The following is a 23,971-nucleotide window of genomic DNA, read 5'->3' as shown; positions in this document are numbered from 1 at the left end:
TTAGTATCAAATAACAGCTTGAAACTTTCCATTGTCTTCCAAGCATACAAACTTCTTTCACAATTCCTGAACGAAGTGTATGATGATTTGATTATGCTCTGTGTAGAACTCTACGTGGTGCCTTTCCCGAAGTCCTATTTTTCCTTCTCTTCCTTGTCTTACTATCGAATTCCAGTCCCGCTTCGTAGTTAAATTTTTCTCTATCTTAACTGTGTGAATAATTTCTTTTATCTCATAATACATTCTTTCACACTGTTGATCGTCTGTCGTGCTATTTGAAACTTGTACCACTGCTTTGTGTGTGGCTTCATGTCTGTTTTGGCTACGATAACACGTTTACTATGTTTGTTCATAGTAGCTTACAAGCATTCCTGTTTTCTTATTCATTATAAGAACTACTCTTGCATTAAGCCTATATGATTATTTAGAAACCTGCACTCATCTGACAAGAAGCCCTGGACATCCTGCCACCGAACGTCACTAATTTCAACTACATTTAACTCCAACCTGCCCATTTCCCTGTTTAAATTTTGTAATCTACCTGCCCAATTAACAGATGTAACATTTCAGGCTCCGACCAGTTGAATGCTAGTTTTGGTTTCCCTGATGACGGCTTCCTCCCCATTGGTCGCCAGCCTGAGATCTAAATGGCGGATTATTTTGCCTCTGGAGTAATTTATCCATGAGGATTATTTTATCCATAAGGATGCCATCATCATTAGCCATACAGTGCAGCTGCATCCTCTCAGAAAAGTAGTTGTTTCAATTTTTCCTTGATTTCAGCTGTTTGCTGCACCAGTACAACAGGTCATATTGGCTGATATTAGAATGCCAGTCAGTTATCCAGTCTGTCGCCCCAAGAAATGCTGAAAGACTGCTGCTCCTCTTCAGGAACCACATTCTACTTCGGATTATTCAGAGATTCCCCTACATAGTGGCTGCGCCTGCAGTACTGGTTTCCGTAACGTTAAGACACACAAGCTGCCCAACTTCGGCAAGTCTCTGCTTCAGGCCGGGAGGGGGGGATTGAGGGGGAGGGGTGTGTGGAGGAGCAGGAAACATTGTACGTACATTAATCATACATACATATATTAATGGAATACGTTAAAATATAATCGTTCGAGAATTACGCTACACAATACTTCAAAATTTAGGGATTATTTGTATGTTAAGACTAGCTCTTAGCTCGATGAATAAGTTCGTTTGTAAAGAATATGATGCCTCATTTATCTCTGTATTATAAATTAATTAGGTTTTATAATAAATAATTGAGTCTTATATTGTAATGATGCTGTCGTATCAACGTATTTCTGATGTTAATTACTTCACTCTCTATTTGTTTACACACTGATAGAAAAAAAATGGGAACACCAAGAAGGAGCTACGTAACATAAACGGAAGTTGGTAGGCGTGTTTCTACATCTGGAAGGCATTTACCAAGGAAAATCACCAAATAGCCGTATATTTTGATACGTTGTTTTATTTAGACAACCTGTTTCAACATCTCAGTAACGCAATCTTCAGGCTCCTATGCGCTACCTATGTATAGAATCAGATATATCGATACTTCCATAACTGGAGCCACCAATATCTCAATTTCGTGAATTCGTTTTTGGTGTGTTTACTTGTTGTCAAATCTTCGAAGTGAACACTCCCAAAACGAATTAAAGCTATAAAGATACTGAAGGCTCCAGTAATGTGAGTGTCGATATATCTGACTGTCTGTACATGGTATGCACATAGGCGTGAAGATGACATAATCGACGTGTTTGTCTATATAAGAAAGCTTCTCAAAATGTAAGGCTGTTCTGCGAGTTTCCTTGGTAAAGCCACATACGAGTATCGCTAGCAGCGCGATTAGGAGGATGCAGACCAATTTTGTTTTGGCTGTAATGGTCGTGAGCGTTAGTTACGTTTGAGATCGGACGTAGTGAGTTTATGTTAGTCAGGAATGCTTTTATGGCAACAAATACCCATTATCAACGCCTCACTGAGTTTGAACGAGAATGTGTAATAGGGCTACGAGAGCTGGTGTTTCTTCTGGGGTGTTGCAGAGAGACTGTACAGGAATGTTCCCAATGTACTTAATTGCTGGCGGCGGTACTCACGAGAACGTACGGTCGCAAGAAGACAGGGCTCTGGGCAGCCACGTGGCACTACTAAGAGGGAAACCTGTCGTGTTCGGGGTATGGGTCTGGCGCATTGTACGGCCTCTGCAGCAGCAATTTGAGCAGGAGCTGGCACCACAATGGTACATCGAACTGTTATAAGTCGGTTACTTCAACGACAGCTCCGAGCCAGACGTCCTGCTTCTACTTTTTACGGACTCCAAACCACCGCTATTTGTGACTTCATCGGTGTCAAGCGAGAGCTTGTTGGAGTTCAGGGTGGACGTCTGTTGAGTTTTCTGCTGAAAGCTGTTTGTGACTCGTTGCCAGGGGTGTCCGTGTGTTGGTTATAAAGATGCCAAGTAAGGCCTACCTCTGCATGCTAGCCACATTGGACTTAGAGTTATGGTCTGTGGTGCAATTGCGTATGACAACGAGACTACTGTCATGGTTATTGCACGCATCCTGACTGCAAATCTGTACGTCAGTCTGGTCATTCATGAAGAGTATTTTTTCCAACAGGATAATGCTCGCCCACATTCCGCTGTTGTAACCCACCATGCTCTACAGGGTGTCGACGTGCTGCTCGATTACTAGATCTGTCTCCAGTCCAGCACATACGAGGCATCATCGGACGATAATTCCAGTGCCAAACAGCACTAGCCGTCTGTCCATTGATCCACCAAGGGGAACAGGCAAGGATATCCACTCCACAGAGTGACACTCGGGACCTGTACAACACAATGCATGCACGTTTACATGGTGCATTCAACGTTTTGGTGGTTATCCTCATTATTAATGTTCCACCATTTCAGATTTGCAATGCTTTACCTCAGGCTTACAGTAACCTGTGATCTTACAGCATTAGTTACTTAAATATGTTACCTAGACGAACTTATTCCCGAAATTTCATCACTCTACACGAATTAATTTTTGGTATTGCGATTTTGTCCATCAGTGTATTTCAATTTAATTTAACACAATTTGTTTTATATTTGTTACTTGTCGTATGTCCAACCTTTGTATCTGCACAGTGAATGTACTAATGTGTGCTAAGTTAGCTTACCACTTGGTACGCTAATGTACAAAACATCTGAACTCTCTTCTCAAGCCCAGGGTGACAAACAGACATTCTAAATAGATATTACCCTGGCCCTGTAAGGCAGCTAATATCAGATGCGGATCGTAACAAAAACCATTAGAAATGCTGCTGTCACGTACCTAGAATGCATGAGTAAATGAAAGTGAAAGTTTGTGATCTATTCTAGAAAGACAAAAAAGCTATTCTGTTGCTTTCAGAAGTCAAGTGATAAGCAACAGTCATGTTCAATTACTTTTGGCTCTCAACAACAAAATATTTAAATCTTGGACATATTGAAATAACGGTTATTAAAATCGTTATCTCTATAAATGATTTTTTTTATCAGAGGAAAGAATGATGATTAAAAATACTCAGCTCATTTCAAATCTACGTTGTCGTAGCTGGTCAGTGCACTGAGTTGGTGGAGAATAAATTTGCCTTTTGAACCAGTGAATAAAATCTCACGTACTCAATGTGAGGGCAGGATAGTATCCTACCTTTAGTTATACACTGGTCAAAGTGTACACAATTCGGAGTGTGCAAAAACTAGACTCAGCATTTACTGTTGCCTTATGCACGACGGTACATTACCAAGAGGCATCTGCAACAGTGTTGTCTTCACACTTGATCTGAAACGCTAACTCCCTAATCTGGCCTTGACTGAATTCACTCAGTCGCAACTTTCCTACATTCCGTAGAACGCTAATCTATCCCTAGTCGAAATAATGGTTATTGCACACTCGCTATAGGTTGGAGCGACGGGCACAATTTCTTTGCCCACAAAAATTCCCAAAGGAATAATTAACTACTGCTTTGCTGTTACCATGATTATATCGTCCTCGCTTTGCAGAAAGCAAAGCTGACGACGCCCTCGCTTATTTCCACACATTTGTGCGGACCGCCATGACACGAGAGAGACAGAAATTTTGGGTTTCAAAATGCTTTTATATAATGGGGATCCCCACACTGTGTCGCGTCTGCGTCGCCAAGTATGGCTTCAGCCAATCACCGTCTTGCTAGAGATTAATACTTTTTTTTTTCCTTGCTGGGTCGCAGCCTAGCCCTGTTAAAGTCGTACAGCCACTTACCTTCGGTCCCGACCTTATTTACGTTAGAAGAAATAGTGTATTGTTCTGGCTTCATCTATTTCTGAGCTGAAGACTCGCTGTTCTCTTGCTAAATGGGAGTCTCACAAAATTAGTAACCATTTGATCGGTTCGTCTCCAAAATGCGTTATGGTTTAAATTGTTTGTTCATGCAATTGTCCATATCGGTAGAGATTGTTCTGTTAGTTTTTGGTACATGAGAGTAACTGCCTGTTGTTGATACAACGTAATTATTAATTTCTGAGGATCTTATACTGTATCATCCTGTCTTTATGGATCAAGCTCATGTAATTTCCGCAAAATCCCGACGCCTTACATACTGTAGTCCAAGGAAATCAGGTCACAAAACTGTCATAAGGAAGTTTTCTTAAAGGTAATAATGATAATAGTATTATAATATTGATAAAGGAATCAAGAAGGCCACGTAAGTCGCTATCGCCACATTCAAATGGTTTACTGCGCACTGAAGACATTCTCATCTACGCAATGTGCTACACCACCCTCAGTGGGAACTGGCATATACTACTGTCCGCTAGTGGTGCTTCATGTTGAAAACTTGTTTAGAAACCTGGAGTGGCTGGCCTTTCTGGTGGGTGGTGGAACTGGGTTGTCTCAGGGCTGGAAGCAGTAGTTCACCATGACTACTTGACAGTTTATACAGTGAACAATTTTCCTTTTAAATACAGGTGTTAAAACTGTTAAAATGAAAGTGAATGAAATGTCCACTGTCATCTGTAGCGGTATTTGTTCAGGCAGTTACAAACCCATATAACTGGTTTCGCAAAATTTGTTAAGTTTCATCTTCTGGTGCAAATACAAATGACATATCCTAGGTTACAGAGGGCCGCAAAGCAATGATCGGAGTTGCTAGGTTATGTTTTCTTTCCTCCTTAACTGATAAAAAATCGTCAATTGATAAAAAGACCCTTGTCAATGGTGAATGTCATATCTGTGTTAAGTCGTGAACTGTACACTTTTCGATTAAAATATGCTCTTATCGTCCTATGTCAACCTACGACATAGCATTTATATTTTCACGAGAAGGTGCAACTTGAAAGTTGCGAAACCTCTCGCGTGGGTTTAGAAGTGACCAGAACAAATATACTGCTGAGCACATTGGACATTTAATTCAGTTTCATTTTAATAGCTTTAAGACCGATATTTTAAATAATTGTTCACTGTACGAGCAATCATTTGGCTGTGATTGTCCCAGTTTCCAAATTGTCAATATTTCAGCACTCTGGGCCCAGCAACCATGGATGGCGATTGAACGCCTGGTTGTCGTCCAGCGTTCCGTCATGAAACCAGAATTGGGACATTATTCATTTATTGCTCAACGAACTACAACAGGAGTGACGATGCTCGGGGAAGCCAGTGCCTCCAGAGCATAAACTGTGTATGGTTGGCGAGAACGTGCAGTAATCAGCGAGCTGTCATCCACGGGTTCGATGGGCCCATGGAGTGACGACAGTAGCGACTCGGCAAGGACACTGATTCCAGCAGTGGGCGGCAATCCACGATGATAGTCATACAGGCAAAGCGCAGGGACACAAATCAGGGTGGGACATGCTAGGGCGTGTAGAACCATATTTTGGACGCGGTACGCAGTATGCGGGTTCCAGCAAAGAAATCCTGCCCATTCAGTAGCACGTGGGCAGCAAGGAGTTCTCCTGCAAGGGCGATGGCATCCGATCTGATGCATGGCCAAGGGATCGAACTGTAGATCCCCAGGGTGGAAGAGTGGCAGCAGTTGAAACAGGCCAACTGGTGGCCCACTGTATGGAGGCAGCTAAGCTAGCAGCATCAGGCAGTGCTGCAGCTATCATCGGTAGGTTCTAGGGATGTGGGTAGCCGGTCCATGCTGATTTGTAAATGGGCAAAGTCCCCTGCCCCCATACCATTGAGTGGCTGTCAGACTGGGTGCTTTTGTCTAGATATGAACAGCATTTACCCGACCTTGGCCGGCCCCTGGTTTTCCAAGGCATCGAGCCCCATCTCACAAGCCTTAACAGTGCCAGGCACGTGAAGCAAGCAAGTCGCCCACACAATGCCACGGCAGCTCTTTCTTCTGTGTTGATGATTTAACAACTCTACTAGACCAAGCTATGTGCTAGGTGTGTGACGCCATGGTGACAGTAGCTGTAGTATAAGCTGGTCACTCCTGATCTAAGCATCTGGCCGTCCTCGTCTGAGCTCTTTCCATGAGGCTCTGGCATTACCCGCGGCTTGTCTATTTTATTCAGTTGTTCCAAGTAAAGTAGTGGCGATGACACACTTGTAAGCTCTTTGGTAAATGTGTCATCACAGATTATAGGTTACTGTGTACCCAATGTCCCGCAGCACACATCACTCACATCGGTATTTTAAGGGAGCATGTCATTCTGTAATGGAGACAATTTGTCTCTTATACGAAAAGCTCAGAAAATATACACTGAAGAATCTATCAAGTTTTGTCGGCGGAGTTCGGGTAGACCCTATAGAATTACTGAACTGCTGAAAGTAACCTATTACTACCGTAAACAAACCCATTGCATGTAATAAGCAGAACGTTAGGAGGAGAACCCATTTGACTAAATTCATAATCAGAGCTTCCCAACTAGTTACTTTCGAAAGTGTCGGGAGTCGTCAAGAAGTGCATTTCCACTCATATCTGAAGCGAGAAAACGTCAAAGAAAGTTTTGTACTCAGCTAATATGTGGTTAAGAGCAACATCAGGAGAAATATCCCTAGAAATATCTGTTATGTCTGGTTTACAGTGTAATCACATACGGTTTGCAAGTTCACCTTGTATGGGGGCTGTTACTGTGAATGAGTTACTTTCTTATTTTTGTATACTGATATTGTTCCTATTGGAAACTTTTGACGGGCTGTATACATTGTACAGTATGATGCCTCACTAGTGAGAGCAAATGGCCACATAAGTTATTAAAATAAATAAACTCTTTCAGTGAGAGTTACAGAAACAACTGGTTAAGTAACGCTGCTGCCCTATGGATATACGTTATCATATTGCCTAAATTTTACTGTTTCTACAGAAAGCCTCGTTTCAGGCGCTACAACGCTGTGCGGGTAGCACTTTATTTTATTTTATCTCTTGTATTCAATTCATTATGAAATATCATAGTGTCAAATCGACAGCACAACATAAGAGGATTATACTGTTTTACGAAATTGTATCTGGGGAGTACGGGCATAGGATTTCGTTATATATTCAACCTCCCTTCAGTTTTAGTTTTTAGTTTTAGCTATTTCTGAGCATTCGTTCCAGTCAGCTGCCGTAGTTCCTCATTTCCCTCTCCCGCCACACGATGGCTTTTCTTTTCGAGCACTCTTGCCGCTCGCCATTTTAACTTTTACGGTACGCTGCCCACTCACACCATTCCGGACCACGCCGTCACGTCCGCCTGTTCCAGAGTGCAGTCTGGTCTTTACTGCCTGCGACCACCTCGCAGCTGACTATGTGACTTCCGTTTTCTTTTGTTCGGCCTTAATGCACTCAACCGTCGCTCGATTATCCATTCACGTGGTTCAACGTTCCCACAGAATTCATTTCGCTTTCCGCCTTCCCTCTCTTCTAAATAGACTACCCGACGGCACTTATGCATAAACGAATTACTTTTCTACAATTACATGTAATCACTATACTTATCCTACATTTCCTCCCTTGTTTCAGTAAAGTTGTACACTTGAAGGAGGCAACACAATTTTCACAAAATTAGTCATGTTTAAAATAAAACAAAAGTCACTGCTGAAGTGAATCTTTTGAATGTCACTAGGCGGTTAGTATTCATCTTACTGGTAGCATGTCTCTAGATCACAATTGTACCAGATCGTCAGTGTTCGACGTGATAGCCGGCCGGTGTGACCGAGCGGCTCTAGACCCTTCAGTCTGGAACCGTGAGACCGCCACGGTCGCAGGATAAAATCCTGCCTCGGGCATGGATGTGCGTAATGTCCTTAGGTTAGTTAGGTTTAAGTAGTTCTAAGTTCTAGGGGACTGATGACCTCAGATGTTAAGTCCCATAGTGCTCAGAGCCATTTGAACCATTTCAATATGGTATGAGAATTCAGTCCAGGCTAGCTCTGCACGCCGACTCGTAAGCTAGCGTTCAACCTCTTATGCAGTAAGAGGGAGTCCGAAAAATATTTCACTATTGTACACATTTAAATTCACAACTTACCCGTACTCATTCCGGAGATATGTTGGTCTCATATCCACGTGGAAGAGGATTTTTTAAAATCTACGAGGAACATGAAACACTGAGGGACTTCAATAAGGTTTTCTTTAGCACGATGTTCACTAACTTGTAAACTTTCACGTAAAACTGGAACACAGAATAGTAATGTCTCATTAGGGACTACTTTGCCTTCAGAGTGCTGGATAGCTGTTAATATTAGGAGAAGCTGTCCCAGGAAGAGGTAATCGGTAAATACTCAGTCTGAAGTTGTGGTTCACCCGCATGGCGACCTGAGAGCCCAGGAAAGAGAAAACATTTCCCAGAACAATGACACACCAGAGGATGTGACGCACTATTATACTGACCTGAGATGCTAGTTGGGTATCCACAACAAGATTCTTCTGATCATCTAGATAACAGCAGCAAAACTGAGGAAATAGACAATGTACACCTTGATTGGGCACGGAGGAAGCCAATAAGATTTACATCTCAATAAGGCACATAGCAAGCCGATACCAGCGGATTGTGGATTACCCAAAAGAGGAGTGAAGTGGAAAGGAATATATATGGTAAGAACGGGTTTGCTTTAGTGTGAGGAAGTTGGTCATCATGCGTCGTAAATACAAACTGTTGACAAATAATTTATTATTCTAGTTGGAGAAGAGAACATTTTACCTAAATTATTTGGGAGAATGTTGGCAGCAATGCTATTGACATATCACCCACCCTTCAGCCTTGGATTCTGATCAAGAGGTCTTGGTTTCAGGATCCAGCGAAGGAACTTTTGCTACGATGTCAGCAAAGATGTTGAACACGTGATATCACCAACGACCTTGAACACATGGTCAGAAATTTTGAAACATGTGAAGACGGTTGATGGTTAGAAAAATAAAACTTAAAATTGAAAGATGATGATAAATTTTAAAATATTGATTACAGATCAAGGGAAATTTAAAAATAGCGATGGAGGAAGGAATTCTTATAAAATTCGAGATGCACCATCTAGCCCAGTTGAGCTTTTCAATACTTCCCATCCCGTACAAATCCACCTCCACCCATGAGAACCAAGTACTTTATGGACCATTAAACTGGAAGAGCCAATCATAATGCAGCCACTGTAGCAATGAAAAGTCTCAGAACTTTCTAAACCTTTTTGCACCATGTTGAGGAGTATTTATTCAAAGTAATACATAAAGCAGCACTTGCATACATCTGAAGTTGCAAGACAGAAACGCAAAGCTGTAAGGAACAACAAAGTCACAAACTGATTAATTTACACGCCTGAACTATTCTATGATGCTTGTAAATTGTTTTGACGACTCTTTCTTCCGGGCATACAGTGTCATTGACCGTCGGCATGGTGAAAAAGACACACGATGCTACACCATTGTCTTTGCTGACGTTTCATATCTTTCTTCTTCCACCACCACGTTCTCTCGTGTTCAGTTGTGTGTAAACATTTTGTATTTCGTGGATTCTGAAGTTCGTCTTGTGTATTCTGAAAGTATACATTTCATTTTATATAAGATTTTGTTGGTGCCATCAAAATGTATCATTTTTAGAGCGGCTTGTTGTTATAAAGTGTAGGGAAATGTGATTTGTTTAATAACCTTGCTCCCACAGATATGTTCGACGTTAAATATAATTAAAAATCAATAACTGCTGTTAGATATTAGTCCATTGTCATCTATAAGGTTGTATATTACTACTGTTCATTACGATACTCCATCGAAGTGTCATGTAGTTTACACCGTGTAACAGAAGATGATGACAAAAGTATTGAACTGCTAGATGAAGCTAATACCGTAGCAGTGGATCACTATAGTGTTCGGCTGAAGCTGAAAACGATGTTAGAGCCGAGTTTTTGAAGTAAGAATAACTTGTTTGATTTCGTAGTTCTCGTTGACAATTGTACTTAAAGCTGTTAGTTAGACTGACTGCTTATGTGGTTACTCGATGTCAGCAGGAGAAGACTTGTCAAAACAAGCAAGACGTTCAGCCAGCAGGTTCGGTCTTGCAGATGACTGCTTGTCTTGTGAGAGTGGACAACCACCTTATAACCATTTAGAAGATACAAATAATTAATTTGAGGTTCTGTAGTGCTTCACACCATCACTTCTCCTAAGTCAAACATTGTATGTGATAGAGTTTTGGTTTATATAATACTTGGGGTAAACAGCATAGATCGGAAAGCTGAAAGGTGGAAGAGGTATACAGAGGTTCTACACAAGGGAGACGAACTTATAGACAAAATTACAGAGAAGAACGCAGGACGTAGATGAGGATAAAATGTGAGATACGATACTGGAACAAGATTTTCACAGCGCACTGAAAGACCTCAGCTGAATGAAGGCCCCAGCAATAAACGATACCCCATCAGAACAGCTGATAGCTTTCGGCGAGACAACCATGAGTTGTCTCTCACAGCGGGACACATTCTAAGAATTCTAGGGAACTTTTAGCCTCATGTAGGTTTTGTCTATTCTACATTAGGACTTGGAATGAATGGTTGGGCAAGCATGGGCATAACTTGTAGTGACTTGGATGTGCCACCATTACCTCGTGTGAGGGTACAACCAGTGACAGGAGTTTAGAGCGGCAGTTTTCCGCCGCAGAGCATGTGGCTGACGGTTGCTTCGAGGCTGTGGGGAGCGGCTAGAATCTACGTGGCTTTGGAAAAACCCGAGCGCTTGGCAGCGGCGCGTATGGTCGTGTCTGCGCGCTTGGAGAAATTTATATGCCAGAGAAAATTGATAAAGTGAGACGGAGGCGCGAGATGGCACTCATGGACAGAAAAATATGGCAAGCTAAATTATCTAGATGCGCCACAAAAATATGCAGTAGTTTAAAAGTTATTGTCGTTTTAAAAATTGTAAATTTATGAAAGTTCAGAAGGTAATATCTCGGCAGTGGTTTCGCCGATCAATATAAACAAAGGGTCTACGGATGCAGCTAGTAGAGCTGCATCGAGCAATCATAGCCGACTTAAGATAGTGTGTACCATTTTTGAATGATAGATCGGAGTTTGGAAGTCGACTGAGACAAACTATTTTTGGTAATAAATAAATTGAAAGAGACAAAACTAGCGGCAGCATTCTAAAGTTTAAAGAGATAGAAAGTAAGTATGTATTTTTATTTGTTTGTTTATGTTTAGTACCGAAAATCCGGGGAAAGCAAAATCACGCCACAAGAACATTTTTGTGAAAAAATGGTGACAGATGCAAAAAAATTGGACTTTAAATTGTTACTGAGCGGAATATTCCCATATTTCTCAATATATCATATGTGTTTTGTGTTTAGTTTTATAGTATTCGTAATTTTTGTGAAACCTTGTTTTGAGGTAGGCAGTCGTTTCGAGGGCGGATAGGGCAACCACCATTCAGGACGGTTGGGTTTGAGCCTAGTATAGTGGTTTAGGAGAGCAGACAAGAGGGTATTTTGTGAATTGTGAACAGACTGTCGTTCTCGCGACATACCAATTTTACAGTGAAGTGTTGTAGCATCAGTTCTTTAGTGAACTACTTGTTCCAAATATAAATCAACGTGAGTGACTAAATATTTTAAATTTCACCGCAATACTTGCCTGAATTGTTTTCTTATAACTTAAAAATTTAGTTTAACACAGGTGTGAGCTGGCACCTTATGACAAAAAACGTAGTCAAACAGAGACCAGCCACACCTCTGGGGCGCCCAATTAAGCTTAGTGTAAGAAATATGCTCATTTTCGTGCCATAGCAGCGGGGACTCTAGGCAAACTATTCAAACTTCAATGTACCGTGGTACTCGGTTGTCTGGTCTCAGTATTTCTTGTAATTGTTGTCAGACGTATGGTTATAATTCCTATTATACATATTCTTCAACTGATGTTTTAGATTTGAAAATGGTGACATAGTTCGTTGAAACTGGTAATCTAACCCCATTTTTTAAAGAAAAAATTTATGTACTGTGACTATGGCTTCACTATTGCAGTGCAAAATACGTAGTTAACTTTATTTCTTTGTTATTAAATTTTGCTTTGCTGTATTTCAGACATTTAATATCGCTTGCGAAGTGATAAAAAATTTTTGTTGCAGCATTCTGAACCCCTTCTTATGCTAAAGACAACCTTATCGTAGAGCAATGAATCTAATTTTTCCTTCTGCTACTTTAATTGTGAACCTAATTGTTCCTTTTGAACTATAGTGGATTGCTTACAAGAAACATCATGAGGGAATAATTATGCTGTGAAGTAGTAATCAAAATGCCCAACTCCTTAAACTCATTTCTAAAATATGATCAACGGTGAGCACCACACATCACCCTTACAGCACGTTTTTGAGCAATGAAGACTATCTTTCTTAAAGATGAGTTACGCCAGTACATTATTCCATGGGACATTATCGACCGAAAATATGTGAAATTACTGATATGTACCTCCTCAAGATTTACAAAGAGTCTAAGCGCAAACGTGGCTGAACTAAGTTATTTTGGAAGTTCCGAAATATGTTTTTTCTAACTTAAATTTTCAACAACATTAACTGTAAAAATTTTGACGTCTCCACCCTATGTATGATTTCCTCACCATGGGTTACACTTATCATTCATGTAGTTCCTCTAGATGCACAGAACTTAATGTTTTATGGTTTTTTTTAAATTGTGGATGAGACACTTCCCCGAAAACCAGTCAATGATATTTTTAAGAACTTCGTTAACCATTTCTTCTGTTTCTGTAGATATACTTGAATTGATTACAATACTAGGGTAATCTGCAATAAGAACTAGTTCAACTTGTTGTATCCTAGACGGAAGACCACTTATATATATGAAGTACAGTAGTGGGCCTAAGATTGAACCTTTGGGAACCCCATACGCCATATCTCCACAATCAGAATTATGTCCCTCGACTGTATTCCTTGAATTAGTAGGTACTACTTTCTGTATTCTTTTGGTTAGATATGATATTACCATTTGGCTGTCTATACTGCCAATTTACCTAGGAGAATACGGTAATTCACACAGTCTAATGCCTTAGAGAGGTCGCTGAAAATACCAACCGGCGCTCTTTTATTATTTCGTGCTTGTAAAATCTGGTGAGTCAATATGTAAATGATAATCTCAGTAGAGCTACCTTTCTGAAATTCCAACTGTGATTACCTAAGGATACTGTGGTTACTAAGGTGAGATACTATTCTACATCATCTTCTCATAAGTTTTGGAGAATGATGTCAGCAGTGAAAAAGGTCGGTAGTTACTGACATCTCTCTTGACACTTTTATTAAAGAGGGATTTAACAACAGCATACATCAGTCTCCATGTAAAAATGCTTTGAGTTAGTGATGAATTACATACTTCACATAATACTGGGATTATTACATGGGAACACATTTTTAATACTGTATTGGAAACACAATCGCAACCAGATGAGCTTTTATTTTTGAACGTATGTATAATCTTCTCAATTTCAGAAGAAGGATTTGGTGAACCATTCATATGATGGAATTTTATGAAAGTTACATTTTCAACATTCTGCTGTGATTTCTTTCTTGAAATGTTTGTCCCTATGCTTTCTACTGTATTTAAGAAATGATTATTAAATCCATTTGCTATCTGTGACTCATCCTTCATGGTCCTTCCATTCAGTTGAATTGTGATGTGTTCTAGTTCTGTGGTTGATTGTCCTGTCCCTCGTTTGAATACATCCCATACAGCCTTAGGTCTGTTCTCGGAAGTACTGATTTCCGACATTATGTGCATGTTTCATGATTTTTAACAAACTTTCTTAGTAATTTTCGTTAGTTTCTGTAGTGTGCGACTACTGCAGTGTCCCTCCATGTTATTTTAATCCCTCTAGTGAACAATGGTTTCTTACATGGCTGTTTAGTGTCTTTTCTGATTACCTTATGCAGAAAACTATTTTCCAACTACTATATGAATTAAATTTTATGTTAGCATTTGGTTCATTATAAACCACATCCCACGTCACATTCTGTAAATTGCTCTCAAATATCAATTATCATGGAGTCATTAATTCTCCTAAGCGATTTCCACTGAGGAGTATCTATACTATAAGACACGATGTCATTTATCCTAATTGAGCATCATCATCAGAGAGTTTATTACTGTTTCTGGGTAAATAGTTATTTTTATACTTAGAGTTTCATCGGCTCCTTGTGCTGCAAAGTCACAGAGGATAGCCGAAGAGGAGAGGATAGCCTAAGTGTAATAATAATAGGGTGTGACGAGGGCCTCCCGTCGGGTTGACCGCTCGCCTGGTGCAGCTCCTTCGATTTGACACCACTTCGGCGACTTGCGCGTCGATAGGGATGAAATGATGATGGTTAGGCAACATAAAACCTAGTCCCTGAACGAAGAAAATCTCCGACCCAGCCGGGAATCGAACCCGACCTTAGGATTGACAGTATGTCGCGCTGGCCACTCAGCTACCGGGGGTGGACATAGTCTAAGTACTAAATGCCAAATGGCAATGGCAAGGAAAGCGTTTCTGAAGAAGAGAGAGCTGGTAACATCGAATATAGATTTAAATTTTGGAAGCCTTATCTGAAAGTACGTGTATGGACTGTAACCATGTACGATCGCGAATATGGACCATAAGCAGTTTAGATAAGAAAAGGCGAAGAACTTTTGAAATGTGCTGCTACAGAAGAATGCTGAAGATTAAGTGGGTGATCACGTAACTAATGATGAGGTACTGAATGGAACTGGGGAGAAAAGAAATTCGCGGCACAAACTGACTAGAAGAAAGGACAGCTTGATAAGATACATTCTGAGACATCAAGGGATCAACAGTTCAATAATGGAGGCGTATCTCCGGTTAAACATAGTAGAGGGAGACTACGAGATGAATATAGTAAGCAGATTCGCAAGGCTGTAAGCTGCAGTAATTATTTGGAGATAATGAGGCTTGCACAGAATAGACGAGTATAGAGAGCTGCATCAAAACCATTCTTCACGCTGAAGACCACAACAACAAATAATTTCGAACATGACGCGAAAATTATTCAGAGACTTCGGTACTTTTGAGCAAAGCCAAAACAATGAAAGTGTTATCTTTCACGCAGTTCTTTGGATAAAAACTTTTAAATATGGCTCAAAATAGGAATTCAGAACGTTCGACCACTCTCGAACACAGCGTAAACGACTACAAATTGAAACTTTATGTAATTTTTTGGGTATGTACTTTCAAACATATTGCAAAAGAATTCAGAGTATTGTGATACTTTTGAACATGCTCAAAAATACTTCAAGTTACACCTTGTACATAAATTTTCGGACATATATCTTTGAACATAGAAATTTAGAGCGTTCAGAAACCTTTTAGCGCAGCAAAGATAACTACATTATGACCCTTTACGTAACTGTTTGCATAAGTACTTTTGAACATGGGGTAAAAAAGCTGAAACTGTTTTCGATTGTTTCAATCAAAAACAGTTCTAACTGCTTTGACTAACTTTTTTGATACATAGCTCTAAAAATAGCGTAAAAGAAGGTTCATATAAATCAGATACTTTTCAGCACGGTCAAAAGTTCTGAAATTTGTCACCTTTGCATAACATTTTGGATAACTGTTTTAAACATGAGGCAAAAAAGAGTTCAGAGCGTTCACATAATTTTGAACAATAAGTTGGATGCATAGTGATTGACTGTTTCATCGTAATGGTCTGTAAAGTACTAGAGATTGCATGAAGAGTTGGAGAGGAGAGGGGTGGAATGGAAGAGGAATGGACCGGAGGTTGTTACAGGCAACATCTGGACTAGCCCAGCCACTTTGTGTTTTTGTACCCATCTTCAATTTTAAAATCTTCTTCCAATCCCCATCTTTAATTTGGAAACATTTTTCACCGATGTAAGATTTTTAATTTTTAAATTTCCTTTAATCTTCCATCCTGGTGGCGCCGTTTGGTCGGGATCATTGATGATACCCACACAGGGTCATTGATGACGTCATAGATAAAATGGGTCATGTGGTCCTGAAGCCAGGACATGTAGATACGAAGTCAGGACTGAAGGGTGGGCTAGATGCCGATAGATTTCTTATTGGTGATATGCGTGGTGGTAATAAATTCGTGATTTGATGCATTTAGTTGTCTTCTGCGATTTTTATGAATGCTATAACTGTAGGTTTAACCAATGGGTGTCGGCCAAAATCATTGATGATATATGAAGATGTCAGTCTGGCTGTTGCCTCGACACCCATCTTTGAGAATTCTGTGTATGTGCGGCGCAGTGTGTCGCACGAGTTCAAATAATCGGCCAAACGTTGCCTCTAATGCTACTTATCCGTCGATTATTGTGTATCAATGAAGTTTGCCGTATCTACTCCTTGAAAGATGTGTAACAGGGATTTCTAGATTTGCTCCATTTTTATTAAATAATTTAGCAACAAAATATTGTCCAACGTATGACACATGACGCTGTCGCACACCGAAAAGAATTCTCAGTCCGCCCCTGGAAGCCGGCAGTACACTATTACTCTCTTCTTTATCTCTGTGGAAATTGGAAAGAACTGCTGTCGGACAGTGTATATGTGGGGTGTTATTTAAATGTTAACTACCACATCTAAAAATATGTGGGTCCCTTTAGAGAAGTAATACTAAAAATTCTAACGTAATCTGTAACGAAATATGGTAGTAATTTACTGTTCCTACCTTGGTGAATTAATTATTTTCATATTTTCTACTTAATAATTAATACTGGCTGTTCGATTTAAAACGCCGTCCACATACATCAAAAGTCAATAGTGTTCTTCCTTTTAGACGCTCTGCTCTCCCTTATACTTCGTGCTCGTTATTTTGTGGTAGAAATGGCCAGGCAACAAGGCGTATCGGAAGCATCTCTGAATAATGGACCGAAGAAACTTTCCAGTAACTTCTTTGTGAGAAGAGCAATGCATTTCTTTCGAAGTTTCCATAGCCGAACCGCAGCAGCCCTATAAGTCGGAATTTCAAAGCAGTGAGGAAATGAGCATAAAAACTATGAGTCTTTCATAATGTCGCTCCAGGTTAACATCTGTTACGGATCAAATAGTATGTCAAATCTGAACGTAAAATTAACATTTGATAATCTTCGTCGTCAGTAATTCTTCCGGTGATGTGTGAAGGGCAGTCAAGTTTAAACGACACAAATGTACAAAAAAAGTTAAGTAAACTGTTTCTTATTTCAACAATAAACTCCATAACCGTTAATATAGAAGACCTACTTACCAACACACACGCACACACACACACACACACACACACACACTCAAAAGCATGCACGCACGCAAGCACTCACACATAGAGACAAGCAAGCAAACGAACAAAAACACACTTCCTCATAGCCCAAACTCACTACAAAATTCGAACGTCCTGCCCAGAACATCCCGAACAAGACGGCGGAAAAAGAGAACATCACACAGACAGTGGAAGAGTGTGTGTTAGCAAGCTCCACTCAAGCATCATGTAGAAGCATGAAAACCCGAGTTCTACGAAAACTAAGAACAGGCATTTAGATACCAACTCTTCTACCCATCCCAAAATCAACATCGCACAAACCCTAAGCGCAATTGACATTTATTTCAACACATTTTTTCGAAACGCTAGTCAAAGCGTAAAATACGTAGCGAACGTTTATTAAAATAGGACATACGGTAATATTATGACAGTGGTGCAAGAGAAAAAGGCAAAGATACCTTGTAAAATAAAATGTTTCAGTCAAATCTGTCTTACAGCGAGCAGAGCTTTTGAAATGAAAGATAACGTGTTATCGCGAAACGGAGGCTTTAGTTTTTATTACACTAGTGGCGACCACACACGAATACGCCACTACCATTGACATTTCCTGTGCAACTCAACCACGCAACAACGATAAATTGCTCTCTTTTCAACTGCCCAAAATCAAAGTCGTAGCTCCTTCTCCACATAATCGGCCAAACTCCGGAAAGGTAAGGTTTCCCAAACATGAAAAACTGTTCCAACGTACACATGCTTATGTACCTAGAAATCTAAATTCTATTCAAATTTAAGTCTAGCAGTGTAACTAGCAACGTAAATTATATTCAGATTTAAGTCTAACAATCGAGAAACTCTTGTCAGATCTGAATTTACTGAAATAGTCTATGTTTCAGATTGTTACTTTGCTACACAACAGCAATCAGTAAGGGTAATCAAATTAAGAAGAAGTATTATCAAAAACAAATTACAAGTTGAAAAGGTTTGGAAAGAGAAGCCATTGGTAACGAAGACAAATTTAAAGTTTCGAGACAGGAAAAACTGCTAAGCAAGTACAGGTCGTTTGCAAATATCAAATGTTCCACGGAAGAAGGCCTTCAAGGTATAAGACAGTGCACAACTGAAAAAGTACGGCTTAACCGTCCACATGTTAAATAACTAGTTTCAAAAGTATACAGAATTTTTCTCACCCTGAAACTTTCTAAGTGAACGTTTCAAAACATCCTCCCAATGGCCTTAACATACTATACAGCACTATTATGTGTAGACCAGATAACTAATTAAGAAGTGTGGAAGAGACTTTTGATTGGAGGGTAGTGTACCTAGGAATACATGATGTTTCTGGGTCTCCCACCCGTTATGAATCTTTCTCGCCTAAGTGTCTGTGCTTCTCATTATTACGTTTCAGTATAGGATGACACGCACTAGTCGAGCAGTATGGGGCTTGATAAAGTTACTTTCCAACAAACGTGCGATTTATTATAATGTTATGCTGATCAGTAACTAATTCTCCGCAGCGTTCCGTATCTCTGACTGCCATCAGCTGGTCAGTTGTCTTCTTTAAACCGTAAGGTCCCGATGATCTTCGATGCAGACAGTGGACGTCAAGTTAATATTCAGTTTCCCGTCATTGTATAATCAGAATGAATATTCATTTGGTTGCGTATTCATCCATGCACATGTACGTTTGCGCTCATGCGTATTATTTTTGTTTCAAACTGAATATTTAGGACAGTCCACCTGGGAGTTTCCATCAGTGATTATTGACTTCCTAGATAAATATGTATATTGCACCTCTCCGAGAACGGCTATAGCCAGATAATGTGACATACGAGTTACAGCTATAATACAAGTGGATTTTCGTAGCATATTCGGGTGGAACAGCTCTCATTACGATCTACAACACATTAATTTTAAGCCGTTGAGGTCTCGGACCGATACTGGTTTGATGGCCCCCTATTTTAGCCAAGACTTTCATCTTTGCTTACCTACTACAAACTACATCCACTTCAACGAACTTACTATTGCCTGGATGTGGTATCTGCATAATCTCCGCCCCGCACTAAATTTTCGTAGTTAGTAAGTTGACGATTGATTATGTCTCACTATGTGCTCTATTAACAGAGACTTCATCTACTCAGCTTGTGCGATAATTTCCTTGCTCCTCAGTTCCATTTCGTGGAGAAGAGCGTTGTACATTGGAACACATTACAGATAGTCGCCTCTAGCCTGTGCGTAAATGTAACAAATTTTTTATTTCATTTTGCAATGACGGTACGCATTTTCAATGATCTGCAGTTTTTTTTCTGAAATTACAAACATTACTCCGGAAAAGTAAGGTTTCCACAACATGGAAATAACAATCAGATTTAAGTCTAACAATCGATAAAATTTTGTCAGTCCCGTATTTGCTGTAATAGTCTATGTTTTACATTGTTACTCCTCTACAATTCAATAATCAGTAAGAGTAATCAAAGAAGAAGTATTATGAAAATCCAGTTACAAGTTGAAAAACATTTTGAAACAGAAGATGTGGACAATGAACACAAATTTCCAGTTTCGATAAAAGAAAAATAATTGTTAAAACGTTAACTAAACTCCATGAAGTTCGTTTCAAGGAACGAGATGGTACACGAAGTAGAAAGCACGGCTTAACCATTCACACGTTATATAACTAGTTTTTAAAAGGTACAGAATTTTTCTCGCCCTAAATCTCTCTAATTGAACAATTGACAACATCCTCCTTTAATACAATATGCAGCACTGAAGTATGTCGAACGAGTAATATATTTTACAGCCGCTGGACAAAAGGCAACCACATATCTCACAACAACAGTCAGCTGAAAACGCAGACAACGGCTTATATAGGTGTCCAATGCGCATTCTTTCATGCGATTCTAGGTTCAGTTTCTAGACTGAAACACCGACTTAGAAACATCATGCGTTCCTAGGTACACTACCCTCCAGACACAACACTATTCCATAGCTCTTAATTCGTTATCCGATCTAATAATGTAATCTTCAGAATGATCCTGCAGCACCACATTTCAAAAGCTTCTACACTCTCTACACTCTTCTAGTCTGAACCGTTTATCATGTAGATGATTATGTTTCACTGCATTCAACAGATCTGCCTAGTGCTTGGCCGTCTCTGAGAGAAATACGTTGAAGCCTATCTCTTCTCCCCCTTTAATAATTTCTCTTGGTTTCTTTGCTGAAGAATATGTGTGTCATATTATTAACAACATCGTGCAATCACATCTTCGGCGTGTCTTTCACGAGGCACACCGTTTCTTCATGCATTGAATTTTTGTTTTCAAAATTTAGATACGTTTCTCAGTTCTGTCTATCAGGAAGAAAGGACACGTTGCAATTGGCGACGCGCTACAGGATCGGTCATGTGAAAATACAGAAATTCATGTTCTTACATGTATTGCAAATAATTAACTACGAGACGCCTCATAAGAAGAAAAGTATATATATGAAGCCAAAGAGACTAACGAATTATGAAATGCAAATCCAGTTTAATATATCTGATATAAGAAATTTAAATGATATTACAAAACTCATCGCAACAAATTGGTAAAGGCATCCTAGCTTTATCGCTTGCTACCGATGTCACAAATCTTGAGGTTTCACGATGAACATAATGTTGTTGTTGTGGTCTTCAGTCCTGAGACTGGTTTGATGCAGCTCTCCATGCTACTCTATCCTGTGCAGGCTTCTTCATCTTCCAGTACCTACTGCAGCCTACGTCCTTCTGAATCTGCTTAGTGTACTCATCTCTTGGTCTCCCTCTACGATTTTTACCCTCCACGCAGCCCTCCAATACTAAATTGGTGATCCCTCGATGTCTCAGAACATGTCCTAACAACCGATCCCTTCTTCTAGTCAAGTTGTGCCACAATCTTCTCTTCTCCCCAATCCTATTCAATACTTCCTCTTTAGTTGTGTGATCTACCCATCTAATCTTCAGCATTCTTCTATAGCACCAAATTTTCTAAAACTTCTATTCTCTGCTTGTCTAAACAATTTATCGTCCACGTTTCACTTCCATACATGGCTACACTCCATACAAGTACTTTCAGAAACGACATCCTGACATTTGTATCTATACTCGATGTTAACAAATTTTTCTTCTTCAGAAACGCTTTCCTTGCCATTGCCAGTCTACATTTTATATCCTCTCTACTTCGACCATCGTCAGTTATTTTGCTCCCCAAATAGCAAAACTCCTCTACTACTTTAAGAGTCTCATTTCCTAATCTAATTCCCTCAGCATCACCTGACTTAATTCGACTACATTCCATTATCCTCGTTTTGATTTTGTTGAGGTTCATCTTGTACCCTCCTTTCAAGACACTGTCCATTCCGTACAGCTGCTCATCCAAGTCCTTTGCTGTCTCTGACAGAATTACAATGTCATCGGCGAACCTCAAAGTTTTTATTTCTTCTCCATGGATTTTAATACCTACTCCGAACTTTTCTTTTGTTTCCTTTATTGCTTGCTCAATATACAGATTGAATAACATCGGGTATAGGCTACAGCCTTGTCTCACTCCCTTCCCAACCACTGCTTTCCTTTCATAAACCTCGACTCTTATAACTGCCATCTGCTTTCCGTACAAATTGTAAATAGCCTTTCGCTCCCTGTATTTTACCCTGCCACCTTCAAAATTTGAAAGAGAGAATTCCAATCAACATTTTCAAAAGCTTTCTCTAAGTCTATAAATGCTAGAAACGTAGGTTTGCCTTTCCTTAATCTAGCTTCTAAGGTAAGTCGTAGGGTCAGTATTGCCTCACGTGTTCCAACATTTCTACGGAATCCAAACTGATCTTCCCCGAGGTCGGCTTCTATCAGTTTTTCCATTTGTCTGTAAAGAATTCGCGTTAGTATTTTGCAGCCGTGACTTATTAAACTGACAGTTCGGTAATTTTCACATCTTTCAACACCTGCTTTCTTAGGGATTGGAATTATTATATTCTTCTTGAAGTCTGAGGGAATTTCGCCTGTCTCATACATCTTGCTCACCAGATGGTAGAGTTTTGCCAGGACTGGCTCTCCCAAGGCTGTCAGTTGTTCTAATGGAATGTTGTCTACACCTGGGGCCTTGTTTCGAATCAGGTCTATCAGTGCTCTGTCAAACTCTTTACGCAGTATCATATCTCCCGTTTCATCTTCATCTACATCTTCTTCCATTTCCATAATACTGTCCTCAAGTACATTGACCTTATATAGACCCTCTATATACTCCTTCCACCTTTCTGCTTTCCCTTCTGTGCTTAGAACTGGGTTTCCATCTGAGCTCTTGATATTCATGCAAGTGGTTCTCCTTTCTCCAAAGGTCTCTTTAATTTTCCTGTGAGCAGTATCTATCTTATCCCCAGTGAGATGAGCCTCTACATCCTTACATTTGCCCTCTAGCCATCCCTGCTTAGCCATTTTGCACTTCCTGTCGATCTCATTTTTTAGACGTTTGTATTCCTTTTGGCCTGCTTCATTTACTGCATTCTTGTATTTTCTCCTTTCATCACTTAAATTCAATATATCTTCTGTTATCCAAGGGTTTCTACTAGCCCTCGTCATTTTACCTATTTGATCCTCTGCTGCCTTCACTATTTCATCCCTCAAAGCTACCCATTCTTCTTCTACTGTATTCGTTTCCCCCATTACTGTCAATTGTTCGCTTATGCTCTCCCTGAAACTCTGTACAATCTCTGGTTCTTTCAGTTTATCCAGGTCCCATCTCCTTAAATTCCCACCTTTTTGCAGTTTCTTCAGTTTTAGTTTACAGTTCATAACCAATAGATTGTGGTCAGAGTCCACATCTGCCCCTGGAAATGTTTTACACTTTAAAACCTGGTTCCTAAATCTCTGTCTTACCACTATATAATCTATCTGATACCTTTTAGTATTTCCAGGGTTCTTCCATGTATACAACCTTCTTTCATGATTCTTGAACTAAGTGTTAGCTATGATTATGTTACGCTCTGCGCAAATTTCTACCAGGCGGCTTCATCTTTCATTTCTTAGCCCCAATCCGTAATCACCTACTATGTTTCCTTCTCCCCCTTTTCCTACTGACGAATTCCAGTCACCCATGACTATTAAATTTTCGTCTCCCTTCACTACCTGAGTAATTTCTTTTATCTCATCATACATTTCATCAATTTCTTCGTCATCTGCAGACCTAGTTGGCATATAAACTTGTACTACTGTAGTAGGCGTGGGCTTCGTATCTATCTTGGCCACAATAATGCGTCCACTACGTTGTTTGTAGTAGCTTACCCG

This window comes from Schistocerca americana, chromosome 5 (assembly GCF_021461395.2).
Source record: "Schistocerca americana isolate TAMUIC-IGC-003095 chromosome 5, iqSchAmer2.1, whole genome shotgun sequence".
In the NCBI taxonomy this organism is placed as follows: Eukaryota; Metazoa; Arthropoda; class Insecta; order Orthoptera; family Acrididae; genus Schistocerca; species Schistocerca americana.
This window is presented reverse-complemented; position numbering follows the sequence as displayed.